At 28.4% G+C, this 11,311-nt stretch overlaps 2 pseudogenes; both read left to right on the top strand.

Moving 5' to 3' along the window:
* The first annotated feature begins 2,147 nt into the window (after positions 1 to 2,147).
* Positions 2,148 to 2,626, top strand: LOC124918041 (annotated as a pseudogene).
* Positions 2,627 to 8,817: 6,191 nt separating this feature from the next.
* On the top strand, positions 8,818 to 10,471 carry LOC124918039 (annotated as a pseudogene).
* Positions 10,472 to 11,311: the final 840 nt, after the last annotated feature.

The following is an 11,311-nucleotide window of genomic DNA, read 5'->3' as shown; positions in this document are numbered from 1 at the left end:
TATTATGTTTAGACAACTATTTTAGTATTAAATTATATTATTTTATTCTAAATTATATTATTTCTAATTTGTCTTGTACATTTGAAATTTTAGATGTCAATATGTTGACGATAGAAGACTAGTGAAAACTACTATTGAGATGATATGATTAAATACAATTTAACGATATATTATGTTGTTTTATAAAAGTATGTTATAAAACATTTTTGACCATGTTTATTTGTAAGTTTATTTTATATTAATATAAAATAGTAAATTAACCCAATTAATATTTTAATTAAATACAATACAATTAATTATGTTTTAATTTGAGTCATTTTTATTATTGAAAATAAATTTTAATTTTTATAAATTATTGAGAGAGAGAAATAATTAAAATGTGTATAATAAAAAATTAAAGAGAATGATTATTTAGTATTTTTTAATAATAATAATGATTTTTTTATTGAACGCGTCTTAATTAATATATAGAGAGAAAATTTAAATAGTGAAAAAGTAAAAAAGTGAAAAGAGAGAGAAAATTATTAATGAAAATAAAGAGAAAAATAAATATAAATGAGTCAGCTTGTCTATTCAGCACTCCACGTCCTTTGCTGCCCCATTCGCTGTAAATGTTTCGCTCCCCCTATCATTACTCTTAATATATATATATATATATATATATATATATTATATATATAATATATATATATATTATATATATATATATATATTATATATATATATATGAACAGGAATAGATCCAAGAATTTGCATTAGGTTGGCTTAAATTTTGTGTAATAAATTATATATTAAAAGAAGACGTTATACTATATAATTAAATAAGTTAAACTCTACCAGATTTTAAAACATAAAATTCATTTATAATAAATATATTTTTATATCATTAGATAAATCTCATTCAATATAAAGTGGAAAAAATTTGAAAAAATATTAATACTCTATTTTATTGCAAAGTTCCGTCTTCACATTTTCATTGTTAAAATGTTTGTTTTGTAGTAGTAAAAGTTGTAACGTTAAAACTAAATAAATATTTTATTAAAGAGTTATAGTTATAGTGAAAATTGATAATGTTAACTTGTAATATTAGTTCTACAATCAGTTATAAACATAATAAAGTTAATCAATATATAAATTAAGAAGATGAATATTAAGGAAAAGAATTAGAATAAAAAGTGATAATGTTTGTCTATTTTTAAATTAGAAAAAAATATATAAAAATTTAAATGAAAATAATTAAATGATAAAGAATTAAATATATTAAATTAGTAAAATAAAATTATACCAAAAAATAAAAAATTTAAAAACTAATGATACGAAATTAAGCTTATTATTATTATTATTATATTATTATTATAATATTATATAGATATATAATATATATATATAGATATATAAATATAAAGTAGGGTATATATTTGTTATATGGTATATACATTGGAAAGGAACGAGGATAGGGAGCTTGGATTTTTATTATTTATATATATATAGATAGATATTGATTTAATTATTCTATAAACATTGGGGCTTTTAATATAAATACTCATAATGCAAAATTACAATTGGTCAATTTTCAAATATTTGGTATAATTATAGCCTCCGGAATAATACTAAGATAATGACTAATTACTAGTTTTAAATAATCGAAATATTACATTATTCCAAATCATAACAAGCCCTTGGTTTATACAACCTAGCTAGCTAGCTAGCTAGTATTGGCAAACATAAAAAGCTGAGGGGTGAAGATGATTCTTTAATTAATCCCTTATGTGAATATAATATAACAGAATAGTCCCTCCTTCTAAAAAGCTGTGTAAATGTACCAACTTTAACTAACCCACTCGCTAAGGCAATGAGATTAACGTCCAACTGAGGGAAGAAGAATGAATGCATGCATGCATGCCCATCCATCCATTATTGTTGGTCAACTTATTTGCTTCAACTAGTCATCACCTTTATCTCAATAATTTGATCTCAACTATCGTAGTAAGTACTCTAGTTAGTTAGTTAGTTCTGAATAATTATATATAAATAATACATGACCTACTACTATAAATACCAAAAATTGAAACCAACTAACCATATTATGCATCTCGGCACATCACATATATAATAAATTACAATATGGCTTGTTTCTCTATGATTAATCATTGGCATTTTTTATTACCATAACAATGATATCATTAATATGCCCTTCTTCTCGTGCCCAAAACTCTCCACAAGATTATCTCAATGTCCACAACACGGCGCGATCCCAAGTTGGCGTGGGCCCCATGGTGTGGAACGACACGGTTGCAGCTTACGCAATGAACTATGCTCAACAAAGAATGGGGGATTGTAACCTCGTCCATTCGGGCGGCGGTTACGGAGAGAATCTAGCCAAGGGAAGTAGCGGTACATTCACTGGAGTAGCCGCAGTAAATTTGTGGGTTGCAGAGAAACCCTACTACTCTTATAGCTCAAACGCTTGTACAGGAGGACAACAATGTCTGCACTATACTCAAGTGTTTGGCGTAACTCTATCCAACTTGGCTGTGCTAGGGTTCAATGCACTAACAATGGATGGTGGTTTGTAATCTGCAACTATAATCCACCAGGCAACTATGTCGGCCAGTATCCTTACTAATATTATTGATAGATCCATATTATATATAATATTATTCTAGCTCCAAGCTTAACTATTATTATTAAATAAGCTAGCTATCCAAAATGTACTGGCAAATAAAAGCATTTGAAGATCGAATATCATTGAAATGATTTTACTTAAATATTATATAATACTTGCATTGCATGCATTCAAAATGAGATTTTTCATTTTACACACTTGTGGATAAGAGTTGGATGGGAACTCGATTATCATATTACATATAATGTATACCTAAATGAAAACCAACAATGACACATGCCGAGTGGATAGTTGAAAGAAAATAAGACATAGTCAAAAGTCATAAAATTAAATTCTCGACAATCGAACTGAATAAAAATAGTTCAACGGATATAATTAAAGGGAAACAAAAGAATTCGGGAGACAACGTATATGCAACTAAATATTTGAGTCTTAATTTTTTTTTCTTTCTCACCTACATTTTCTATATATTCTTCTTCTTATACTTTAAGAATTTTAGTACTTTAGTTGTTTTTTTTACTAACATACAATATATATATATATATATAATTATATATATATATATATATATATATATATATATAATATATATAATAAAAAAAAAAGCCATAAAAACAATATATAGTAGAATAAATTAATTAAACCAGTACATCCCCATTCAGATTATGAATCTCTAAACAAGAGGTCAAAATGTACTCCCAGCCAGTTGGCCCCATCAAAAGCCGGTCCAGCCATACCAATTTACCAAATGCAGTTCCCACCAAATAGGGTCACCTAGACCTCTTTTCAGAAATTAAAATATATAAATAATTACTTATAAAAATAAAATAAAAATTTTGTTCTCATGAATAATTTGATGATACTTCCAACAATAAATAAATAAAAAAATAAATAGTTACGAATTCAATTATTATTTAAAACGTCTTAAGTTAAAGTGTAGGGATGTTTATGCTATCTTATTAATTATATTAAAAAATAATAAATTAATTCTCTAAATTTTTAAAATATAAAATATAATGATTTTGGAAATAACCTTTAAACCCATTAATTATATTAAAAATTAATAATTAATAAATTAATTCTCTAAATGTTTAACAATATAAATATAATGATTTGGGAAATAACCCTTAAACCCATTAAATTAAACATACATTTCAAGAATATGAGCAAAGTTTTGTTATATTATTATTGTTATTTGCACAAACAGTATAAAAAACTTTAATTCATGCAACCTCCCTCCCTCGTGTACTAAAAATAATGAGTACGGATTGGGAAGCGAAATATTTATAACAGAATAAGGCAAGGAATGATGTATCATTATATTGGTTGTAAATTCATCTAATAAGACGCCTATCATTTTCTATTTGTTTAATTATAAACAGTACATATCACCATAAAAGCATTTAATATTTAAAATTTATTTAGTAATTTATCTCTCTTTAATCTTTTATTGTTAAAGTATTATAAATAATATTTTAAAATTATTAATATAAATATAATATATATATATATATTATATTTATACACTACCAAATTTCAGATTGATATTATTCTTACATTATTTAATATTAATATTATGAAACTTATTCTAATAAATAAATAAAAAATATATACAAAATAATAGAATTATGTATATAAATTAAAATTAGTAATCTCGTTAAAAATTCAAAATAAAATGATAATTTAAAAGTATTTTATTATTTCAAATAATTTATTGAGTTAAAATATCAAATATTATAAGGCCTTGTTCATTTCAGGTTATTTAAATAATCTGGAGGGAGAAAATAATAATTATGGGCGATGATTTTGAAAAAATGATAATGTTTTTTTGGTAAAATGACTTAAAGATATTTATAAATATAAATAAAAAAATAATAATAATTTAAAATAAAAGGTAATTTAGTTTTGGTTAATGAATTGATTGATTTAATGAATGAGAGATGGAGTGATGTGATAATTGATTTTGTTGGGTTATTTAAAAACCTGAATAAGAAGGCCTAAGTAAGAGGAATGATAGGGAGGAAATTTGAGAGAGGGATTGAGGAGGGAATAATGCGTCAATATATCACTGCTTGGAAAAAAGATAAAGTGTGAGGAGAGAGAGAAGAGAGAAATTTTTTGTTAATTTTTGGGTCAATCATTCAATCCCTTTAAAATTCTCTCTCGCAATTTCTCTTTCCCAATCATTTCTCTATAATTAAACATGTTAAACATGTTTAAAACGTGAAAATCATGTTAAACGTGTCAAAAACGTGTTAAACGTGTTAAACGTGTCAAGGTTAAACGTGTCAAAGACGTGAAAAACGTGTTAAATGTGTCAAAAACATGTTAAACGTGTCAAGGACGTGAAAAACGTGTTAAATATGTCAAAACGTGTTAAATGTGTCAAAAACGTGTTAAACGTGCCCAAAACGTGTTAAACGTGTTAAAAACGTGAAAATTATTTTAAACGTGTCAATGACGTGTTAAACGTGTCAAGGACTTGAAAAATGGGTTAAAATGTCAAAAACGTGTTATACGTGTCAAGGGCGTAAAAATGTGTTAAATGTGTCAAAACGTGTTAAACGTGTCAAAAACGTGTTAAACGTGCCAAAAAACGTGTTAAACGTGTCAATGACCTAAAAAACGTGTTAAGTGTTTCAAAAACGTGTTAAACGTGCCAAAATATGAAAATATGTTAAACGTGTTAAAAACGTGTTAAACGTGTTTAATGTGAAAAACATGTTAAACATGTCAAAAACATGAAAAACGTGTTAATTTGGAATTACAATTCCGACCTAAAAAGATTGGAATTGAGAACTATCAAATAATACTATATTGAATTCCATTGGAATTCTTATTCCCATTCCAATTCTTAATATTAAAGTGTCTAACAAACATAAGAAATAGAATTGGACTCTCCAAATTCAATTCTAATGCCAATTTCAGGGTTATCAAACACACCCTTAGTGTAATTTTAAATTAAAACATCAATTTTGTTTTAAAAAAAAGTATGAAATACTCGGTACCGACTTTATGTCGTTGGGTAATAATCAATACGTTAATACACACCTAAATCATTTCGATGAGTATTAATTAATACACACCAAACATATTTAAGTGGTTATTAATCAATACACAATAAATATATTTGGTGAGAATTAATAATACACACCAAACTAATTTGATGGATTTCTCTTTACTCAATCTCGAGTGAGATTTTATCGACTATTGGAGAATAAATATAAATTAGTCCGTATATGTTAATTCTGACCGGAATATGATCAATACCTACCAAATTTCCGATTGATATTATTCATACATTATTTAATATTAATATTATGAAACTTATTCTAATAAATAAATTAAAATAATATACAAAATAATAGAATTATGTATTTAAATTAAAATTAGTAATCTCAAAAATTCAAAATAAAATGATAATTTAAAAGTATTTTATTATTTCAAATAATTTATTGAGTTAAAATATCAAATATTATAAGGCCTTGTTCATTTCAGGTTATTTAAATAATCTGGAGAGAGAAAATAATGATTATGGGTGATGATTTTGAAAAAATGATAATGTTTTTTTTGGTAAAATGACCTAAAGGGTATTTATATATAAATAAAATAATAATAATAATAATTTAAAATAGAGAGTATTTTAGTATTTGGTTAATGAATTGATTGATTTGATGAATGAGAGATAGAGTGATGTGATAATTGATTTTGTTGGGTTATTTAAAAAACCTGAATAAGAACAAGGCCTAAGTAAGAGGAATGATAGAAGAGGGAATTTGAGAGAGGGATTGAGGAGGGAATAATGCGTCAATATATCACTACTTGGAAAAAAGATAAAGTGTGGAGAGAGAGAAGAGAGAGAAATTTTGTTATTTTTTGGGTGAATCATTCATTCCCTTTAAAATTCTCTCTCCCAATTTCCTTTCCCCAATCATTTCTCTATAATTAAACGTGTTAAACGTGTTAAAAACGTGAAAATCATGTTGAACGTGTCAAAAACGTGTTAAACGTGTCAAGGTTAAACGTGTCAAAGACATGAAAAACGTGTTAAATGTGTCAAAAACGTGTTAAACATGTCAAGGACATGAAAAACGTGTTAAACGTGTCAAAACCTGTTAAACGTGTCAAAAACGTGTTAAACGTGCCCAAAACGTGTTAAACGTGTCAAAAACGTGTTAAATGTGTTAAAAACGTGAAAATTATTTTAAACATGTCAAGGACGTGTTAAACATGTCATGGACGTGAAAAATGTGTTAAGTATGTCAAAAACATGTTAAACGTGTCAAGGATGTGAAAAACGTGTTAAATGTGTTAAAACGTGTTAAACGTATCAAAAAGTGTTAAATGTGCCAAAAACGTGTTAAACGTGTCAAAAACGTGTTAAACGTGTTAAAACGTGAAAATCATGTTAAATGTTTCAAAAACGTGTTAAACGTGCCAAATATGAAAATATGTTAAACGTGTGAAAAACGTGTTAAATGTGTTTAATGTGTGAAAACGTGTTAAATATGTCAAAAACATGAAAAACGTGTTAATTTAGAATTATAATTCCGACCTAAAAGATTGGAATTGAGAACTATCAAATTACACTATATTGAATTCCATTGGAATTCTAATTCCAATATAATTTTAATATTAAAGTGTCTAACAACATAAGAATTGAAATTGGACCCTCCAATTCCAATTCTAATGCCAATTCCAGGGTTATCAAACACACCTTTAGTGTAATTTTAAATTAAAATATCAATTTTGGTTTAAAAAAAAGTAGGAAATACTCGGTACCGACTTATGTCGTTGGGTAATAATCAATATGTTAATACACACCAAAATGGCAAAATCATTTCGGTGAGTATTAATTAATACACACCAAAGATATTTCAGTGGGTATTAATCAATACACACTAAATATATTTGGTGAGAATTAATAATACACACCAAACTAATTTCGATGAATATTTCTCTTTACTCAATCTCGAGTGAGATTTTATCGACTATTGGAGACTAAATATAAATTAGTTCGTATATGTTAATTCTGACCGGTATATGATCAATACCTACCAAATTTCGATCGATATTATTCTTACATTATTTAATATTAATATATGAAACTTATTCTAATAAATAAATAAAAATATATATACAAAATAATATAATTATGTATATAAATTAAAATTAGTAATCTCAAAAATTCAAAATAAATGATAATTTAAAAGTATTTTATTATTTCAAATAATTTATTGAGTTAAAATATCAAATATTATAAGGCCTTGTTCATTTCAGGTTACTTAAATAATCTTGAAGGAGAAAATAATGATTATGAGTGATGATTTTGAAAAAATAATAATGTTTTTTTTGGTAAAAGACCTAAAGGGTATTTATATATATAAAAAAATAAATAATAATAATTTAAAATAGAGTGTATTTTAGTATTTTGGTTAATGAACTGATTGATTTGATAAATGAGAGATGGAGTGATGTGATAATTGATTTTGTTGGGTTATTTAAAAACCTGAATAAGAACAAGGCCTAAGTAAGATGAATGATAGATGAGAGAATTTGCGGGAGAGATTGAGGAGGGAATAATGCGTCAATATACACTGTTTGAAAAAATGATAAAGTGTGAGAAGAAAGAGAAGAGAGAGAAATTTGTTATTTTTTTGGGTCAATTAGTCATTCCCTTTAAAATCTCTCTCCCAATTTCTTTTCCCCGATCATTTCTCTATAATTAATACCTAAGTTTCAATCCTTTAGTAGGTTGTGTGAGTTTTAATTTATTTATTTGGCATATATTTGTAGTAGTGCCGTAAATTTTTTACTAGATATAAAAATAAAATCTAAATCGAAGTTAGTGTATTTATTGTTGGGTTCGGAATGACGCAATTATGTCGATCCGTTTAACTGGATTAATAATTCTGTAAAAATTGATTTGACCTTATTTATTATTTTTTTTGTAGGGTTATAAGTTATTCTTACCGATTTATTTTTTTTTTTTGTGGGATCTTTTTTTTTTTTTTATAGATTTGTGATTTAATTTTATTATTCTTTTGTGTTAAATGTAATTTTAATATTGAAATAAAAAAGATATTGTGATATTCTTAATAACACTCTCCAACCCAGATTTTGCTTCTGGGTTTACATGTTTTTTCTTCTTCTATATAAGGTCTTCTAAAAGAACATGTCATAGCAAAACAAAATATAAAAATCAACTCTTGCTTACAGAATTCGCCATTGGTGATGATGATGTTGAATTTAGAGGTGTCCACCTCACTTGTCTTGTGTTTTCTTCCAGCCCTGTTTCTCTTCGTCTTGGTCAAGTTCAATGCATTACTCTTTCTTCTTCTTCTTCCTCTAAGAATCCTAAGCTTCCCAGATCATATCCCTTCATTGGCTCCATTTTCGCCATTTACGCTAACAGGGAACGAGGTATTGAATGGACCTCTGAATTGGCTTTAGCTTCCCCGTCGAAAACCGTCGTCATCCACCGTCCCGTCTTCCGACAAATTGTGGTAACCGCCAATCCGGCTAATGTCCGTCATATCCTGATAACCCACTTCCATAACTACGAAAAAGGCGACTTCTTCAACGTGGTTATGAGAGACCTCCTCGGAGATGGAATCTTCAACACGGACGGCGAGAAATGGAAGTTCCAGAGGCAGGTGGCCAGTCACGAATTCAACACCAAATCCTCAGGAAATTCATCGAGCAAGTGGTTGATTCCGAACTCTCCGATCGTCTCATCCCCATTCTCTCCGTCGCCGCCAGCAACAACACCGTCATCGACTTCCAGGACATTCTGCAGCGATTCACGTTCGACAATGTCTGTAAAATCGCCTTCGGATCCGACCCGGCTTACCTCTCCCCTTCTTCCCCAGCGAGAAATTCGCCCAAGCCTTCGAAGACGCTGTTCGAATCAGCAGCCAGAGATTCCAATCGTTCCATCCCCTGGTCTGGAAAATCAAGAGATACTCAACGTTGGATCGGAGAAGGACGGATTGCAGTCAATCAGGTAGGTATTTGCTTACATTATATGATAATAATAATAATATAATAATAATCAATTCATTCAATTCATGAATGTTGCCCGCCCGCAGGTACGAGATTTCGCGAAAAACGTGATGAAAGAAAAGAAAAGAGAATTAGAAGAAAATGCTTCGCTAAACTCTGTAGATCTTCTGTCTAGATTCTTAAGTTCTGGGCATTCGGAGGAAAACTTTGTAACGGACATAGTCATCAGCTTCATCTTACGGTCGAGACACTACATCAGCTGCTCTGGTATGGTTCTTCTGGCTCGTCTCCAGACATGAACGTGTTGAAACCCAGATTCTAAGTGAGATTACTGATAAATCTGAATCGAAAATGTACGATGAAGTTAAAGAAATGGTCTACACACACGCTGCTATCAGCGAAAGCATGAGGTTGTACCCGCCGGTGCCCGTAGACAGGAAGCAGGCGGTGGATGATGATATTCTGCCAGATGGGACCGTGGTGAAAAGAGGGACGCAGGTAAATTATCACCCATTCGCGATGGAAGATCGGAGGAGATTTGGGGGAATGATTGGCCGGAGTTCCGTCCTGAACGGTGGCTCAAGGAAGATCGGGTCACCGGGGGAAGACAATTCGTGGCAAAGGATGCTTACGAGTATCCTGTGTTCAAGCAGGCCCCAGGATTTGTCTTGGGAAGGAGATGGCGGTTCTGCAGATGAAGTCCATTGCCTCCGGCGTATTACGCCGGTTTAAGGTGGTTCCGGTACTGATGGAGAACAACAAGGACCCGGTTTTATATCTTATCTGACGTCCAAGATGAAAGGAGGCTTTCCTGTGAGAATTGAAGAACGCAAGATTTAGAGTAACTAATAATAAAGATAACTTAATTTAGAAACTATTTTCTAAATTTATCACAAGTTTTAAGTTTATTTTTTTATTTTATGTTTAATTGATTAAATATAATAATTTTTTATTTTATTAATAAAAATGAATAAATATAGTTAATTAATATATTGTCTAAAATGTATCAAAAAAGTATATATATATCTTGGGTGTCAAGGAAAGAATATGCTTGTAGTATATTCTATTTGAATTATTTAAATCATTAAATTAATTAAATGTTTTTTTAATTAATTAATTTATTAATTAAAGTATTAAATAATATTTATTTTAAATTTTATCGTTACTATATAACAAATAAATTAGGTATCTCTTGACAACTCTTTACTCAAACTCAAGATCTAACAAAACATTAATCATCAATCTCATACTTCTCCTTAAACAAATTAATTTACAATTTACTATTTTTTAATCCAAAACAAAAGTAATACAAGAATAAATTTTCAAGATTCACTAACTATCTTCAAGTGCTTTGACAATGTTTCAAATGATTATCCATGTTTTTTCGAAAGAAATTGCGAACATCATTTTTTAAATTTATCGATTCTCTTATCTAGCCCCTTTTATTACTAAGAATCTTATTCATCTTTTTGCATGAATGACAATTCAATAATCACATTCATCTTCGAATTGACCGAGTCTCTTATCTAGCATTTTCATAATTAAGAATAAACATCTCCTCAATAAAAAAAATCAATAATCTCACTCATCTAAACTATGATCCACAATGCATAAATGCATAAAGTTTCTCATGGTCTCTAGATGTCTCCACCTCAACTTAACTATTTGTTTCCCTCTTTA

The sequence above is a fragment of the Impatiens glandulifera genome, unplaced genomic scaffold, assembly GCF_907164915.1.
Source record: "Impatiens glandulifera unplaced genomic scaffold, dImpGla2.1, whole genome shotgun sequence".
Classification (NCBI taxonomy): Eukaryota; Viridiplantae; Streptophyta; class Magnoliopsida; order Ericales; family Balsaminaceae; genus Impatiens; species Impatiens glandulifera.
Note: the sequence above shows the minus strand (reverse complement) of the source record. Positions and strands in the feature narration are given on the sequence as shown.